The sequence below is a fragment of the Podarcis bocagei genome (assembly GCF_964188305.1).
Source record: "Podarcis bocagei genome assembly, chromosome: 6".
Classification (NCBI taxonomy): Eukaryota; Metazoa; Chordata; class Lepidosauria; order Squamata; family Lacertidae; genus Podarcis; species Podarcis bocagei.
Window position 1 is genome coordinate 40960588 of NC_138130.1, and position 19385 is coordinate 40979972.

The 19385-nt window shown below is 42.2% G+C and overlaps 1 long non-coding RNA gene across 1 annotated transcript in view; it reads right to left on the reverse strand.

Annotated features, from left to right (window-relative positions):
- Positions 1 to 13776, reverse strand: part of LOC308589780 — a 54840-nt gene extending 41064 nt beyond the window's left edge. Inside the window, exon 1 of the long non-coding RNA XR_014009480.1 lies at positions 13630 to 13776. This is a non-coding gene — a long non-coding RNA (uncharacterized lncRNA). The remainder of the gene's footprint in view (positions 1 to 13629) is intronic.
- Between the last annotated feature and the right edge of the window lie 5609 nt (positions 13777 to 19385).

Sequence of the window (19385 nt, forward strand, 5' to 3'; positions counted from 1 at the left end):
TTTGAAATAACAGTTTTGGGTTTTGATTTCTTTTTCAAAAAGCAAACAAACAGTAAGGCATGTGAAGTAGAGGGTTTAATGTGAACAGCTGATTGAAAGTTAAATGATTTCATTACATGAGCAGAAGCATATGGATCATGCACTGTTCCTTCTGCTTTGAATGGTTTTTGAGACCTCTATTTCTCCTCTGCTATCCAGGAGCCTGTTTATGCAGGAAGATAAATACCAATTGCTAGCAAAAGAGCATAGTTCAGTAGCTAAGCTAGTAGCAGTAAACATCACAAACAAAACTACAAACCACTTCTGACAGTTGCCAAACAATTCCAAATTGGATGATTCACTTTAACTACAAGTCCTGCCTATTCCATTGAGAAGGTTGACACAGAAGCAAGAGGGGTCCACATTCAGTGAACATTATTCAACATTTCATTTGCACTCCTACACCTGCAATTGTTTTTTATGTGAGTTGAGAAGAGAAATGTGTTGATAGTTCCAGTAATAAAGGGTCTAGTCTATGATATGTCTACATAAATCCTTTTGATTTATAATACGTGTTAGACATTGCAAAAGCAAAACACTCACTCTGTTTTCCAGAGAAAGTCCATTAAACATCAATTCTTTATTTTTATCCTGTCTAGAGAAAGCCATGCCAAATTAAATAGAAGGATGGGAACTCCAACATTTGCACTGCATCAAAGCTTAGGATGAATTGCATATAGGTTAGAGAATGCTTCTCATGCGCTACACCAGCCTTCCCCAACTGAATGCCCTCCAGTTGTTTTGGACTACAGTTCCCATCAGCCCCAGCCAGCATAGCCAAAGTTCAGAGGTGTCAGGAGTTGTAGTCCAAAGATCTGGAGGCACCAGGCTGGGGAAGGCAGAACTATACCATCCCAAAGTTCCTAAAGTGGTATGTAGCATAATTGAAACATAACTGAAGATTTGTGAACTTAATGGGATGGCTATGAAGAAGGTAACAAAGTGAAGCAGACTGTGACAATGTCATTGCAAGACTATAACATCAGTGCAATGTTAGAAATTTGTAGTTGGAAGCTCCCTAGAGTGGCTGGGGAAACCCAGCCAGATGGGTGGGTGTGGCGATCACACAGGGTCCCCGGACATTTGATGGTCTATTGATCCCTGTGCCACCACTGTGATCGCTTCCCCGCTGCCACCAACCCGTTTCTCTCGGGTACACACTAAGTCCAGACAGTTGTTAACATTAAACCAAATAAACAAGTTTATTTTATAACCATTAACAAGTTTATGGTTTCAGATAATTTTTCTTGTCAGTTTCTTAACCTTAGTTTCTTTACCGGCCTATACCTTCCTAATACCTTCTAACTGATTAACCCAACTGTCAGGGCTGCCTCAGGTCCCAGCTCACAAAGGACCAACGCCAGGTTTACTTTATATACAAAGAAGTTTATTGCAGTTCATTTTCCGCTCCACAGCCGAGGCGCGCAGCCCCACGTCTGTTACGCTTAGACCGTTGAAGTCCCCTCTGAGTCAGTCCCTCCCCTGCACCAGTTTAAGAAGCTTGCGCTGCTCCACCTCTTCCTTTCTCTCCTTTTCCGCAGGGTCTTCCTGCCCGCTGGGGTTTCGCCCCTCCTGGATTCCCCTGACGCTGAATCCCCAGACTGCTCTCCCACCCTCCTGCGGGCTTTGGGACCTGGCTCCTCCTCCGGGCTCCCTGTTCTTCCGCGCGCCTGCACATTTGAACTTGGCGCGCGCGCCCAACTTCTAACCTTTCTCTTGACAGTTACACTACTCCCTTCACTGCTCCCCTCCCCTTCCGGGAGGATGGCTTGCTCTGACCTCCCCTCCTTTTCTGCTGCCGGAGCTGCTTCCCCTGTCACACTGGAACCTCCTCCCCCTTCGCTGTGCTCTGGGGGGGAAGCTGGTCCTGACTCCCAGCTGCCACTTTGGGATCCCCTGCTGGCCCCTTGCCCTCGCTGCGTCCCCCCTGGGACTCCCTTTGTCTTGCCCACAGGCGCCCCCTCCTGGGAATCCTCAGATTCGCTGGAGAGGCTCATGGAATCCTCTGACCCACTGCCATCCTCTTCCTCGGCGTCCTGGGATTCTTCCCCATCGCTCTCCATCTCCTGCCTCCCCTGTGCCTCTGTCCCTGAACCCCTGACATCAACTGTTTAACTGACTCCTCTTAACATATTCTCTCACTCTCTCACATCAAACTAGCCCAACCCACAGACTTATCCTCCCTCTCCCTTCTCTAACTCCAGACTGACTTCTTAACAACTCTAACTCTAACTCTAACTCTAACTCTAACTCTAACTCTAACTCTAACTCTAACTCTAACTCTATCTCTAACTCCTCCCCTTGGGTTCCTATTGGTTAGGCATTTTACAATTAGTTAACCCTTTCCTTATGAACCCAATATGATGTCACACACCTAGGAGGGCAAACATCACAGTGGGGTATAAATATTACTACTACTACTACTACTGCTACTACTTCTCTAGAAAGTATTGCTCGCTTCTCTTTCCATTTTAGATGCTTAACCCTCAATTGCTCCTGTAAGATTTTCTTAGCATTTTCCACGTTGTACAAGGGGTACAAATAAACACAGTAGTGGTAAATAATGCGTCCGTTCTTTTCTTATCACTATTGAAGATCTTTATTTTGTTGCATCACAGATGGATTTATCCATTATCTTTGTTGCTATAGTCTGTTTTTTTCAGCTCAAGCACCAATGCCACAACCAATAAACTATAAATGATCTCATTAGAATGCTGTCTGTTCCAGCATCTTGAATACTGCTGATAGTCATCTGCTCTTTGTGGCTTTAATATTATTTTAATGCTGTGTTTTACAAATGCTGCTCTGTATAAGGAAAGGTGGGGTACAATAAAAACACGATGATGATGACTGAAGAAGATGAAGAAGGCTGTACTCATAGGAGCCAACTCCTAACCTACTCAATAAAATATTTGAGGGGGGGTGTCCCCCCAAAGTTGATGGGCATTGCCATTCAGATGTTGAGTGTGCACTGTCTTGTGATCAATTATTGGGGTGGGGCTTACCTGGGTCCCCCAATATTTTATTCAAGTTGGCACCCTTGCTTGAATATATGGCTTAATAATAATGAGAGAATATTTGAGCAAAGTGCCTTTCCCTCTTTGTTGAGCAACTACAGGCTGCCTACAGATATTTCAGACTAAACCAGGTGAAAGAGTACGTTATCCAAGCAGATTTGAGTCCCAGAAGTTCTATTTTAAGAAATTGGCAATGGTCTCCCAAAATACAGACTTTGTGAATGACAAATAGTAATTATAAGACTTTTTTTAAAAGTAACATCTGTATCTCATATATTTTTTTCCTCTCTAAGAGATCATCATTCCTTACCACTCTCTCACTATAAAGAATTAATGCTTAGCTGTAGAAATCAACACATTTTTCCCTTCACAGGCCAAGGATCATTTCCCCTGATAGATGCTTGCTTGATAACTTTGGGGAAAAGCCATTGTACTCCATATTTCTAATGTATGTTTTCACTTTGCTCTAATAAATCTGGGCAATCTCAAAAGGCCAGTAAAAAGCCTGAAGGCATCATTTTACAGTATGTAATGAAGACAAAGTCTTGCTGGAATAAACCTGGATTGTATAATAAGAAAATTAGGTTTTATGTGTATCTGAGAATCATTATTTATCCATCCGGCTAGCTGGGCAGAAACCAAGTCTCATCAAATGCCTGTATTGTGGCTATCAATATATTTATAGCTATATTGGATACAGTGTGTGCTTATAAAATATCCCATCAAACTCTTCTACTAATAAAATAAAAGGAAACACTGCAAATGTTCATAAACAGGTGGAAACGTCTGGTTCATCTTCTATAGAGAAATTAAATTGACTCCCACCTCCCCTTCGAAAATTGCTGGAGCATCTCTGAAAAGCTCTGTAAGGTGGTAGAACATAGGGGGGGGGCTCAAGTTCACCAGATGCTGTTGGAGTCCAGCTCCCATCAGCCCCAGCCAGTATGGCCAGCGGGCATGAATGATGGGAGCTGTGTCCAACATTTTGCAGACTACAGGTTCCCTCTCCCTTCTCTTCCACTTGACGGAGCTTTCCCACTTTTAAGAAACTCAGATTTTATACTTTCTCTCTTTTTTAACATCCTTCCTGCCTGCTTGCACTTCTTTTTTTAAAAAAATACATTTTTATTAAAGTTTTAAACAAACACAAAAACACAAACAAACACAACACAAATAACAAATATAGTTTCAAATCCTTATTTTCTTAACATCTTTCCCTGACTTCCCCACACCTCCCCTTCTTGTATTCCAATTCCAATAGTTAGCTCAGCAAGTTCTTGTCCCCAGCTTTTACCTTATTATTATTATTATGCTTAATTCATCATAATCAACCAATTTTAACTTATAGACCTCAATTTAAACAACAATACTCATTCTTTACACCCTTTTCTAAGGTCAACCCAAATTCCCTTCCACGAATTTCCCAATTTTTATATTAATTGCAAAACAAAATAACAAAAAAAACAACATATAATTATACACCCTTTGGATTCCAAATCTCTCACCCCCCCCTTTCCCGGTTTCGATCCCCCCAAAATATCTATCAGTCCATCAACTATCAGCCTGGAGATCTCACGTCCAAGGCCCTCAAATCTCTCTCAGTCCCTCTCTGCCGGTTTTTTTTGGTAGTCCTTTATATTAGACATCAGGTCTCTGAGAAGCTCTGTCCCAATAGGGTCTATGTTTCTTCCAACCGGACCTCCATGTTCAAAAGTGGAGCCCAAATCTTGTTTCTTGTTGCTTTTGAGTCCAAATGTCCCAAATGTCCCAAAAGCTCCAACTTTCGCCTTGATCAGATTTGTAATCCATAGGTCTTCAGATCTCCCCATAGGGAGATTCCTCCATTCTTCATTCTCTAATTCAAACCAAGCTCTCATAATCCAGATCTTGTTTTTCTTAGCATCTATCTTAGCAGGCCTCTGGCTCTCCTTTGTCGTCTGCAGCATTTCAGCTCCTCCTTCCCACTCCTCTGAAACAGCACATATCTCTTCTTGTTCAGCTACATAGGTTTCTTGAGTCAAGTCCTTGACACATTCAGCAAGTTTGTTTACTTTTAAATTCAAAGTTGTAGCACTTGTAGCCAAAGCTTCACTCTGACCTTGTAACTTTCCCAAGAGAAAAAACATTCTATCCAGCTCAGCCTGTATTTTTCCACCTGCAGCCATTGTAATGTCTCAGAATCCCCTCTAGAGGGTTTCTAGTTACTTAATATTCCTTCCACCTCCAATCCAACATTCAAGTTAATTTGTTTCCATTCTTCTTTATTTTCAACAGTTTAAAGTCAAATTGTAACAAAAATAACCAGCAAAGATAGCAGAAACCAATTTTTTTTTCCTTTTCCAACTTTGACAGCTAATTTGACAGCTGTCAAACTCTTTATGTCTCCTCAGCAGGCTCTCTTGCAGATCACTCCCGGGTCCCGGGGGGTTGCACTTCAGCTCTTAAAATCAGTTCTTATCCTCCAGCAAAGTTACTTATATTACCAAGTCGTGGAATTAATAGCTTTTATCCCGTAAAGAGAAGGATGTTCTCTCAACCTTAGTTATCAATTCTTGCTTTAATTTATCTACAGGAAGGGGAGACGGACTTCCTTTTAGCACCTCCCCCGATCGTGCCAAATTCAGAAAAAACTATTTTTAGTTCCAATTTCTGTACTACTCACGGGTTGTTACTTTTAAAGTCCAAATGTTCAAAGGAAGAAGTCAGCGCTCTCCGGCCACGGCATGCGGCTTCGCTCCGTAGAAGAAGCAGTCTACTCTCAGCACCACGCCACTCTCCGTCCCCCGCTCCGAAGCCTTTAAAAAGGCTTCTTTGCGGGTCAGGGGGGCGCAAATGGTGCCCGCTGAGTCACCAAGTCCACAGGCTTCAGCGCCTGTGGTTTCTGAGGGTCCCCGCGTCGCCGCCGCGGCAAGACCCGTCTTCTACAGAGCCAATTCCCTCCGGAGCTCGGAGGGAATCCGCCATTAGCCTTTCGCGCTAACCCGGAAGTCCCCTGCTTGCACTTCTTTTGCCAAAGCTGGCATTCCTTTTCATTCTCTTCATTTGGACAATAATTCAATTTTTTGAAGCAAGTATTCTTGCCTCTAATAGAACCTTTCCTGACCCAACTGAGCTTCTAATATTGTGTTTTTAAACAACTCCCTAGCATTTTTGAATGGGTTGACCTGCTTTGCTTTGCCTTTCAACTTCATTTTTACCCATCTCCTCATTTGGGGGAAGTGTCCTTTTTTAAAAAAAATCAAATGTGAGCATGTTGGATTTTCTTCACAATTGGCCATTTGAATGTATATTTAATTTAATAGCACTACGGTCACTGTTCCCAATTGGCTTGACAACATTTACATCGCACCCTAGGTCCTGGGCACCATTCAAGAATACGCCCAAAGTCACTATCCCTCCTTTTGGTTCCATGACCAACTGTTCTAGGGCGCAGTCATTTAGAGTGTCTAGAAATGTTACCTCTTTCTCATGACTGGAACACTTGTGTAGCCAGTTCATGTGAAGGTATCAGTCAAACGGGGTGCAAAGCTGTAAGAATCATAGAATTGTAGAAGTGGGAAAGACCCCAACACTCATATTGTCCAATCTCCTGCAATGCAGAAATCACAGCTAATGGGTCCCTGACAGATGGCCACCCAACCTCCCAGATGGTGAGGGTAAGGCACCCCACACATAACTAAAAGAACTCTAATAGTACTTCTTACTTTCAACAGCTGAACACAGGCAATGAAAGTGAGCTTGAGGTTTCCATTCTAGCAAACTGAATTTAACTTTGCTGTGCTTTTAGTCCATTTTGTAATGCAAGTGCTTTGTCTCCTGTAGAGGAGCTCATCCTTCACATACCGTAACCAATTCATTCCAAAACTGAATGAGACGGTGTGCAGTCTGGATGATAAAAGGAGCAGTTATCCTGCCACCATATATCACTTTCTTGTTTTGAATTTCACAAAGAAGTTCACAGCGAAAGCATTGCATGCTCCACATTTCAATTCTTTTTCAACAGCATTCCATTTAAAGTTAAGACTTTCTGGAGAGCTAGGTGTCAGTTTTCCCCATTTTGGAAGATTTTCAGAGGAGTCCAGTTTCAAAGGATGCTAGGGAATCCAATCTTCCGAAAATCCAACCAGTCATGCAAGGGTTTAATTATATGGAAATTAGATTCTGTGGTGATGTGCAATTTTAATCATATTTTAAGAAGAAGAAGAAGAAGAAGAAAGTCACCTATAGCACCCGTCTCAAGCCATATGTGCAATGAAAGTGTAATCATAATAAATCGCCATGTACATGGAGCACTAATAGGTGGCATGTCTTCCAGCTCATTCCTGATTATGCTATTATGCCTGAAGTACTTGACATTTAATCTACTAACCTGGAGAACTGAAATACTCAAAGTTTAAAGCTATATATTCCAAAGTCTCTCATTACCGTTCTCTTTTTTGTAATCAAATAGCTATAATATTTTTGTGGTACTATGTAAAGGCCAGGTCACATCCTAGGTATAAAGCCCATCTAGGAGAATTACTGAGACCTCTGCCCTACTTGTGAGACCTCCTACAAGTGAAAGGCAGCCCTGTGACTTTCTGGTTTTTTATATAGTTAATTTGAGGATTTTTCAGTTACAAAAGACCAATACGTTCTTCAACATTTCATTAACCACACATTTCAAATATAGCCACCAATTACCAATTACATTGTCTCTTTTCAGTTCCCAAAGATCAGATTAAGGTCCAATAGACAATTTGTATCACATTCCTCAGCATCCCTTAAATTCAGTTTTAATAATAATTTAAATGCTTGACAGAATCAGAATATAAAAATAGGATTGAGACAAATAAACCTTTTATACACATTTTAGAGTTGTTTAGAGTTAACGTGTTAAAAATGGGACCTCTTTCCCCCAAGAAATTAGGGTGCAAACCAGTCCTAATTAGGTAGATATTTTTTTCCATTTTAAAGTAATGCTATACTTCGTTAAACTACCCCTTGATACAAGGTGTTTGGGGGTATTTCCATTGTGAAATAGCTCTTAATAAATAAATGCCCATAGTGAAACCCAGAGGGCTACATTCAGTCCAGAGGCCTGTGCTTCCCTCCCCTGACTGGAATTGTTTGTAAATGAAATAGTACTTTAGAAAGATCGACCATTTTCAATTCATGTGTTCTTATAAGGCATGATAATTTTTCCAGTGCATTTGAATTCAATGCACCTAATGGATTTGATATAGTAAATTAAATCTGAACCATTAGCTATAAGGTAAACCCCCGTAATGTAATTGGCTGTAATGTAATTAATGTAAATGTTTCCACACATCCCATAACCCACGTATAACCAGAATGGGTCTGAATAGTTTCTCATTCATTCTCAATTATATTTATTAGTAAGATCTCCAGTTTTGCATCATTAACTTTAAGCACAGACACCTCTCTGCATTGGGCCAATGATCTATGAATCACTAAGAAGAAGGACGAGGTCATATGACATATGAAATATGGCTTTCATATTTCTCTGGTTACACCTATAGGAAGCTAGACATCTAAACAGTGTTAGTAATAGATATGAACTACTTAAGCTGATGTTGGTCCTGATGGCACCCAAGCTTTATGATGGATAATAATTTTTATCTAAAGGGTAGAGCACAATTATGGGAGAACTTATCTCAAACGTATCAAGCCAAAAGCCTGAAATTTATGCATGAACAGCAAACAGAAAGCAAACAGAAATATATCCTACTGTCATGTCCCAACCAATACAGAACAGGAATGTCACAAGTCTGGACATTATCCCTGGGTAATAATGCCGATACAGACCTGAAGGACATGAGGGTCAGAGCTCACCCAACTTCTGGGGATCTGAAGCCTCATTTGGGATGGAGCCTATGATGAAGTCCAGCACAGAAGAAGCCTCCTGTCCAATAGGAACCAACAACCCAGACCTCTCAGAGTCAGCCCAAGCCAACCAAGCAGATCAGCTTGAGACAACCAAAGAACTGCCTCACCAATCACTGAAGATTCCTTGACCGATTAGCAGGCATATCAAGAGAATACAAAATGGCAGGGTGAATAGACCCTAAGCCAGAGCATCCAGCTCACATTAAAGGGAAATAGACCTAGGCAGTTTTTGACGCTTGCCTCACTACCTAGGGTTCGGATCTGCTCAGGGAGTTGTCAGAATAATTTTCCCCCTAGAAGCAACCTGCAGTTCTTGCATCTGGCTGGCTCCCTGCCTTGCCTCAGTTTTAGGACTTCTGCTACCTGTAACCCACATTTTTTTATTTGAGGCACTGCTGCCTGCTGCCTCCAGTTCACCCCATTCTAACGCCACCCAGACCCTTAGGACTCTTCCTTGACCAATGGGCTTCAACAAACCCTGACAGAACAGCTAAGTTTTTTAACCAGCTCAATGAAATTTGTTTGGCAAAACCCAATTTGGGGGGGGGTTTAAATTAGGTTTATGGAGCAAAACCCACCAGGGGGACAGAAATTTCATTTGCAAACCTGAGTTCCACACCAGCACAAACTTCACTGTAAAGTGTCAGTTTAAAATTTGAGTTTCAATTGATTTTTGTATTCTAACCATCTGATTTACAACTCTTTTTTTGTTTTTAAATCATTTTGGGTTCTGGTCATTTCCTCCTATGTGTGAGGCGTGTAAATGAAGAAGGCGCTCTCATTATACACAATATTCATGTAAAGGACACACATTTGCCCTTATACACCAGTAATTTATGCATTGGGTGCCACAATCTTGAAGCAGAGGGTAGCCACATAGAAATAAAATAAGAGGACAGGCTCTTAGGATCAATGAATTACTCCATCCCCGCTGATTTATTAACTTTATGAAGGCCGGATTGTCTGCAATGAATTGCAAGCATGTCAAAGAGCTCAAACATAATACTTGTGTATAGTCCAGGAGAAAAGAGAAAACTCCTAGACTTCCGGGTTAGCGCGAACAGCTAATGGCGGATTCCCTCCGAGCTCCGGAGGGAATCGGCTCCGCTGGAGACGGGTCTTGCTGCGACGGCATCGCGGGGACCCTCAAAAACCGCAGGCGCGGATGCCTGCGGACCTGGTGACTCGGTGGGCACCTTAAACGCCCCCTCTGACCCACGAAGAGCCTTTTTAAAGGCTTCGGAAAGGGTACGGAGAGCAGCGCGGTGCTGGGAGTAGACCGCTACTCCAGTGGAGCGAAGCCGCGTGCCATGGCTGAAGAGCGCTGACTTTTTTCCCTGAATTCGGCTGGAAAAGAAACAACCCGTGAGTAAAGTGGAATTGGGACTTTAAAATAGTTACCTGTGAATTCGGTACGACCGGGGGGGGTGTTAAAGGGAAGTCTGCACCCCCCCTTTTGCAGACGATCTAAAGCAACAATAGAAGAACTAAGCTGGAGAGCCTACCCTTTGTGGGGTGAGTTAAAAAAGACATTAACTTCCAAGATTTGGCAAAAAGAAATTTTGAGCTGGAGTGAAAGAGTGGAATCGTAAAAGTTTTCTTTCTGTTGTATACAACCCCCCCTCCCGGGCCCGGGAGCGTCCTGTGTTTTGAGCTTGTGGAAGAGGAATACGGAGTTTGACAGCTGTCAAAGCTGTCAAACGGACAGTTTAAAGCTGAAAAATTGTTATCTAAGATCCCTTTGGATTAAAATGAGTTACAATTGAACTAAAATCGTTGGAAACAAAGTAACAATAACAAGTCAGAGGTTTGTTGGAGAAAGATTACTAAGTAACCAGATTCCCTCTAGGGGGAATTCTGAGACATTACAATGGCTGTGGATGGAAAGTTACTAGTGGAAATTGAAAGAACGTTTTATTTGGTGGGAATCTTACAAGAGCAGAGTCTGGCTATGAATAAACAACTCATGACCTTGACCTCTGGAATAAGCAGCTCTGCTGAATGTATTGAGGACCTGAATGAGAAAGAATCTGCAGCTGAATCGGAAATGATATCTCAAGAAGTGGAGGAGACTAAACAAGGAAAAGAGAAAGCAAAAATGGAAAGTACCAACCAGAAGCTTACACCAGTGGAGTATAAGCAAGGAGACTTTTGGATTACATCGACTACAAATCTGCGAAAGATGCAAAAGACGAAGGAGGAGGCCCCTGGAGTATATGGAATACAGGAACTTAAAATAAAGAAGAAATATGATTGGGACCTCTACTCTGACTCTGAAGATGCATGGCCTATGGAACTTTTGCAGCAGTTGTTCCTAAATACCCTTGCGGGAAGTGAACCTGGTTTGATGGGGACAGAATTCCTTCGAGATTTGACGACCAACATAAAGGACTACCAACAAGACCGGCGGAGAGGGACTGAAAGAGACTTGAAAGCCTCGGATGTGAGGAATCCAGGCTAAGAACTGTTGTTTTGGACATGTATTCGGGAAGGGACGAAAACCGGGGATGGGAGGGAGGGAAGAATAGAACTTTAAAAACACTCAGGACTTTTGGGTTTAGTTAATATGACTTTTACACAAGACAAAATGGGAAATCGATGGAAGGGAATTTGAGTCCAACTTAGAAAAAAATATTTTTTATAAAAGAGGTAATATTAAGATGGTTAAGAGGAGAAATAATAATTTGCTGACATAATCATGGGAATTGGGATGCATGAAGGGGGGTGGGGGGAAGTCAAGGAACAAGGTTAAGAAAGTAGGATTTTCTGAAACTATACATGTTTTTGTCTTCGTCTTTTTGTGTATGTTATGTTTATATAAAAGGTGAAAAACCAATAAAAAATTTTTTAAAAAAAGAAAAGAAAAGAGAAAACTCTTTTTGTTGTTCAGGAGAAGAACCCTCCATTTTCTGAGCTTGGTAAAGGTCACAAACAGTACCTTGAATGGGATCTGGATTCAAATCAGGAGGCAATGAAATAGATGCAACATTACATTGACTGCCAGCAGTCTTGAGTGCTGCACATTGTACCAAGAGCAAGTTTATGGACAAGTTTCTAAGTCAGCCAAAAATGCATCATGCTACAAAAGCTTTCCAAGTCCCAAATAGTTTATGGCTATATGGATGCTTTGATTTGGATCCAGAAACCAGCTGGCATTCAATAAGCTGTTTAAGAACTGGTGAGATATATTCAGTAGAACTGTCCCACTGAGTTATCTTCTTGCTGCATTTGGTTCTAATGGAAGCTTCCATGAATCTTCAAAGGCAGCTCCCTCCCCCCCATACCTTGCAGTAGTCCAGCCTAGAGGCAGTTTAGTCCTGTATACCAAAAAAGACAGACCAGTAATGCATGCTGACCGTATCCCTCTCATTTTAGGTGAATGTACTGCCTCCTACACTGTTCCCTGTGCTATTTTCCTTTTCCTTTGCCATCACAGGCTCTGACTCATCTGCTTACACGGCTGTTGAATCTACAGTGGCAGTGGCTAGTTATCTGATTTTTGTCAATGCCGTCACAACATTATGTCTGATACGAATAGGGGATAAATTATTTCTGTTTGCATACCGGCTCTGGAAGTGCAAATTAAAGCGCAAACTAAAATGTTGCTATCTCTCAAAGTTCACATTTCTCCAAATTCTGCAGTGCATTTGCCAACCAAAAAATAATAATATACAAAGTATATACATTAGGTAAAGTGTGTACATAATGCATGCATTAGTGAAAATAATATATGGGGGGGGGGGGAAGGATTATATTAGAGGAAGTTGCTTGCCAAAAATGTGTATATTAAGAGAAACCTGTGTTCACATAGAGGGTGGGAGTTCCTTTGAGCCTGGGTAAATACCATATTTTTTGCACCATAACACTCACTTTTTTCCTCCTAAAAAAAGTAAGGGGAAATGTCTGTGCGTGTTATGGAGGGAATGCCTACGGGTGGCATGCCTACGGATTTTCCTCCTCTAAAAACTATGTGCGTGTTATGGTCGGGTGCGTGTTATAGAACGAAAAATACGGTACTTCAGCCTGAAGTTATTAGGATATCTTCTGATGTTCAGATTTAATACCCCAACAAAGTTTTTACATGGGGCTCAATAGATACTATGTGATCCCACTTTCCAGCAACCATGTGAGGTTTTCATGCATAGTAAGAGTTTCCGCTCTCTCCTAGTCCTGCTTTAGAGAAGTTGCTCTCAGTCTGCATCAGTCAGTGCCAGCTGGCAGCATCCTGTGCTCTCCACACAGCTTTCCCAGCAACATCTTTAAATCCCTGTTCACTGCATCTCTGGCACATCACGTTCATCTGCTTCTGCCTCCTGTCCTGCTGTCTGAGAGACCAGGCCTCCCTGGGCTCTTTCTCCAAGCTGTGCATTTCCCTGCTTCACCTTTGATCATGGAAAAGCTGCACTGGAAATGAATTAGGAATGCATAGGCCAGGCTGCTAAGGAAGAGACCAGTCTTGGAGGAATTTTTCAACATCATGTATTCAGGATGATATCTTCTCATGGTGGTATTGGGATGGTTATTGTAATTACTATATTTCTTAAATTTGTATACCACCCTATACTCACAGGTCTCGGGGCCGTTCACAAGATGCATGTTGATAAGTTGTTAAAGTTACATTTAATGCACATCAAATGCTGATTTTGAATGCATAGCATTTAAAATGCTGTAAAGGGAAGTTGACCTTAGCCAAGAGGTTCCACTCTGGCAAAAGCGTCAGAGGGGGCTTGTGTTTTTCCATTTCAGTGAGATAAGTTACGTGATGATTCAGCACCAGAAAGAGGGGCTGCAGAGCTCTCACAACGGAAAGATGAGACCTGCAAAGCCAATTTGTGTGCTAGAGGGACCAGAAAGAGGGAAGTTTATTTAACCACTTAAAGAACTGAAGCCCATTGCTTGCCTGTAATGCATCAACTTGTTATTTTGTAACATTTATCTTATTATAACTAATATTGAAGACTTTTCTGCAGTACAGATTTATTTTGCCTTTTAAGCAATGCTGAATGAAGCAGAATGGGTCATGGGGCTGAGTAACTCCAGGCTGCTCCAAGCTTTCAAACTGTGACACCTGCCATATGTTCTGCAGCAGACAGGGTGTTCCAGTTTTGTTGCACTATAGCACAAGTGTGTGCCTCCAGACACTGAGGAAGCAATGCGGATCAACTAGTAAAGTGGAATGATGTGTGGACAGTCTAATATAAACCCACCACCAAGGCACTGTTATGGTATCAACAATATGGCACAGAATGCACCCACACAAAAAGGAACCCAGTCTGGTAGGGCCCAAAGAATCAAACATGAAACGATTGTAAGATGTTTTTGGCTCAGCCCTAGTTTTCAGATCTTGGGATTAGGAAAACCATAAGAAACAAATATGTAGGCTCTCTGACCTAAGAAGAAGTAAACATCTAATCCCCTTAATCTATTTATCTCTTCCAAACATTCTCCACAGCAGCTCTGTTTGTCATGGTGGAGCATGGTCGTGACCAGTAGACAAATATTCTGAAACAGATCATTTCTTCCAAATCCCCAATCTAATAAAGACAGGGCTTCACAGTACCAGTGTGGCTTACTCAAGTGTTTTACAGGTCATGATACCCTTCTCAGCACTAGCTAAATTGTCAAGCAAAGTAAGTGTTGCCTCAAGGCAGGAAATTGTTGATTAGTGATTGACCTGAGTTGTGGGTGTTGGTGACTCTTTTTACAAGTTTCATTCTGAACTATCTGCCTCTGTGTTTTAACTGTTAAAGCCACAGCAGGGTTTTTTGGTTTTCATTTTTGTTTTTAAATTGTCCTTCTCTCCCCTACTGAGATCCTGATGGGGAGGATCTCACACTCTGTTTAGGGTGCAGGGGAATCCCATTGTTGCCAATAAGATTTTTTTTCTATCACGAATTGTAGCACATGACAAATGTTGGCAGGATAATAGCTAAAGAGAGGAGGGTTAAACCTCCCCTCCCCACATGCTATATGATTACAGTGGTACCTCAGGTTAAGTACTTAATTCGTTCCGGAGGTCCGTTCTTAACCTGAAACTGTTCTTAACCTGAAGACCACTTTAGCTAATGGGGCCTCCTGCTGCTGCCGCGCCACTGCTGCATGATTTCTGTTCTCATCCTGAAGCAAAGTTCTTAACCCGAGGTAAAATTTCTGGGTTAGCGGAGTCTGTAACCTGAAACATATGTAACCTGAAGCATATGTAACCCGAGGTACCACTGTATATAACATGATGTTGGCTGTTGGTATCTGTCTGTCTCAAGAGACAATGGAGTGCACCTCGGGTGAAGTCAAACTGCTGCATTAACAGCTCCAAACTGACCTCCATGAAGTGCTAGCCTGGGCAGTGTGCATGGAGGTCCTGGGCTGCCCAGACAACAAGACCCCTCTCTTGGCCTCACTTATGTGTTCCAAAGGAAAGCAGAGCAATATTTTTGGCACCAGCTTGGCTGCAAGACAGGACACCACCCAACCTTTATAGGAACGCCACTCTGGATTTGTGTAGAGCAGGGATGTCGAACAGGTTGATCGGGATCTCATGGTCGATCCCATGGAGGTTCCGGTCGATCGCGGTCTCCTTTTCCTTTGCAGTGGCATAAGAGCTTTCGGCCTCGCCCCATCCGCACATGATCGCTAGAATGGGAGACGGAATTTTCATTGTGAGGCTGTTTGTTCTCTTAGCGATTTTTTGGTGTTCTTCCCTTTGCCCCTTTCTCCTTTACTAAATTTCCACACATTTCTTTAAAGAAAGCTCAACAATTTTGACCTGAACTCTTGGGAGTTGGACATCCCTGTCATAGAGTTTGCTTCTTAGCCTTTTCTTCTCCTGTATATCTCCCACAAGGCAGAGTAGGTTTAGGATCAGAGTTTTCCTTCTCCTAGTTGGCCTCCCTTCCCAGGCTGACAACCTTCTGCCCCTCACTTCTACAGCACATGCAGAAACTTCTTGACCATTGGACCCACTATTGGTCTTGTCCACTCAATCTGCCGAAGCCTGTCTTCACATACAGTGGAAGACCCTTACTCACCAAGGATTTGAGACCCATCGGCTACCCTCACCTGGTTTAGCCAGCCAGCTGAAGCCATTTCCCTTTTCGCCCAGAAGAAACACTATCCCTCAATTTTTTTTGCTGTTGTCAATATCAGTAGTTCAACTCTTCAAAATAAAGCCTGATAAACTAACAAGCACTTTATTTAGTATTCTTGGAAACCACTGATGTAAACTTTTGCTTCTGGCTCCTGCTGGTGCTGCCTTTTTTCGACAGCTGCACATGGCGACTGCCTCACTCAGTAAGCTCTCTTCCGCTCTACATTGTACCACCAATTTTCTGAATGTGATTGCAAGTAGTTTTTGTTGTTGTTGGTTTCACTGATGTGGTGAAAATTGTAGAATTAGCATCAGGAGTTAGCCTTCTTTCGTCAGATGTCTCTCGTGAATGAAAATCCATCATCCCCACCAGGTCAACTAAGCTTATGAACAAGCTCTTACTGAGCACTTATGACTGTCTCTGCAGAACTGGCACTGACAGGGCTAAGAGAGTTCCAGCCCACATCTACTTCTATTCAATTATCTCCCTCATAGGCCTGACATCTGTCTCCCTGTTGCGTGTGGAACAAAAGTATCCAGAAAAATGAACTGGTCTCTACTCGCAACCTGCAATAGCCCCAGAAAACATCTGCAAAACATCACCAGAAAACTGTATTTATGTGAGAGTGATATTTAAACAACCCCTGCCAGCCTTTTTCTACCTGTTGCTAGTCAGAAATAGCTTTAGATCCCCAGGCACAACTTTCTTATCTGTGCTTTCAGAGAACTGTTGTTTGGCAAAATAGGATATGTTCGCTTGAGACAGGGCGGGGGATGGATGTTATCATATGAGCATGCTAAGCAGGCTCGGGAACTGACTGTACACACCTTCTTATCTGAAGTTGTTGAGTCATCTTGATCAGCAATGAAAAGAGAAAACATCAATTTTCTGCTGCTGTATTTTCAGCTGAACAAACAATAGCATGTTCAAAATGGCTGTTTTGCTTCACTTGAATTTAGATGTGGTCCTACAATTTTGCTGTTGGCATGGCCACTAACAGCCATTTTTGGTCGTCCAAAAATGGAGCAGCAGAGAGGGTAAATTGATCATTCTTCAAGTGAGAAGCAGGAAGGAGGGGAGGCCCTTGTTTATCACCTCAAGCTGTTTGACTTCCATGCCTTGCCTTCCATTTTCTCCACAGTGTGAATTAGCAGCAAATTTTGCCAGACATGTTATTTTTCTTTTTGCAGATGAAAACCCTTCTGTATAGATTTATTGGGGGGGGGGGTTGTTTACCTGTTATATATGTGTTTTTCCATGAACAGCTCCTTTTTTTAAGCCCTTGTTGATAGAATGAAGGTTCTGGGTTAGTTTGAACAAAGAGCTTGCACAGTCATTGGATGCAATCCAGACTATTTAAGTGCAATTGATTTCAGTCATGGGAGAACAATAAGGGCATTCTTAACTTTCTGCGGCTGAAATCAATAGGACTCTCAATGTGTTCTAATTGTGACTGTGCATAACACATATTATGCTTTTCTAGTACTTGATTTCCAGGTGGGAATAATTTTTTCTTAAGATGCTCATTTGGGTCAAATGTAAATACAGCTCGAAGTGGGTGGCCTCCTGTACCTATGGAGACTCCCCACATGTCTGAGAACTCTGAAAAATCTCATCCTGGCTGAGTTTCTGCCCCTTATCTGCTGTCGTATGTTGTACCGTGACTTCCAGCTTTGCAACAGTTCTTTAGATTGCTTTTTCAAGTGTGAGTGCAGCTACACCTTATTCAACAGTGATTGGCACAAAATTTCACTATTTGTGCGTAGGGTCATAGATACTAAGTTTGCTTGTGCTTTCTCAAGTGGGGAAGCTTTTCGGCCCAGCAGGCCAGAGCCTTTGACAAGGTGGGTGCGACAACCCACTAATGTCATTATTACCTAAGATGATTGACAGGTAAATGGTTCTTTCAATCCGTCAAAGCTCTGTCACGCAGTGCTGCCTAAGCACCCAATATCCAGTTGGTTGTCGGGCACTTGGGAACTGCAGCACAGGGGCTTTTCTGTTCCTGTAGCACCAGGCATTGAAACTGCTGGTAAAACAGAGGGTTTTTGCCCTCCATTTTAGCAGCAGTTTCCATGGAAACCACTTGGTGAAATTCAAAGAAGGTGTGCTCCAGCAAAGGAATGCTTTACGCTGCTGCTCCTTTATAGCCATGTCAATGTCCATTTCGCCATGGTTTAGGGAAAATGGCCTGGTGGGTCCAGTATGGAAGTCTGACAGGCAAAGTCTAGCACATAAAATGGAGTTTTCCCAGCCTTGGGGAATTCCCTGGGAAGAGGGATTGGTTGATAAATCACTCCAGGAATTGTAGCTCTGAGGGAAATAAGAATCACCTAGCCACTCTCAGAACCTTTAAAAAATGCAGTTCCCATGTTTTTGGGGGGAAAGCTATGGCTGTTTAAAGTGGTATGATACTCCTCCAAAGATATGGCGTAGATGGGGCCTAAGTCAGTTACAGCCCTCTATGAACAAATATTTCTTCAGTTACCATAGTTGCTGATTTTGAATAGAAAGCATACACATAGATTTCCCAAACTGTACAATATTTCATACCACTGTTAACTTTGCATACATTCTTATCAGCTCAATCTTCATGGGAAAGCCCCATTTTTCTGCAGCCTGACTCTTGTCGAACACTGTCCCACAAAAGCCCTGATTGTTATGGTTGACTATTTTCATCACAAACATAGAAAAAGTAATGCTGGATCAGACTAAAGGTCCATATCTTGTAATCACAGCAGTGGTGAAGGAGAAATTAAATTCAGTGAAAGAGGAACCTACCTCACACTTTCCTAAACAATAAAGAAACCAAAACGCAGTGCTACTTTGAAACCCACACACCTCTGCATTTTGCAGCACAGTACTACAGCTAAGAAATGTGCACAGAAATATACTTACTAGGGTAAAGTGTCCCTACAAATGCATATATTAGTGAAAAGAACATTTACAAATTTGTCACCTATGGGGAAATTGCTTGGCAAAAATGTAAGTATGAGAGAAATTTTCATGGAAATGTGTATATTAGGAAACATTTGTACTAAAATGCTTATGAATCCTCATGAGGGTTAAAAAAACCAAAACCCAGAATATTACAAACTGATGTGGAGAACTGAGCTTAAGGCTGAGAAAATGAAGAACTGACAGAAACAGAAACAGACAGATTTGCCCATCCGTCATTCACAGCGGCCAACCAGATATCTAGAGGAAGCCCACAAGCGGGACCAGAGCACAACAACCCTCTCCATGAAATAACATGCTTGGATGCTGGTACTTCTTACCTGCCTGAATCAAGAGCTGCTTCATGCACTTCTTCAATTAAGGCTCTAGGGGCAGTTGTTAACACACATGGGAGCAT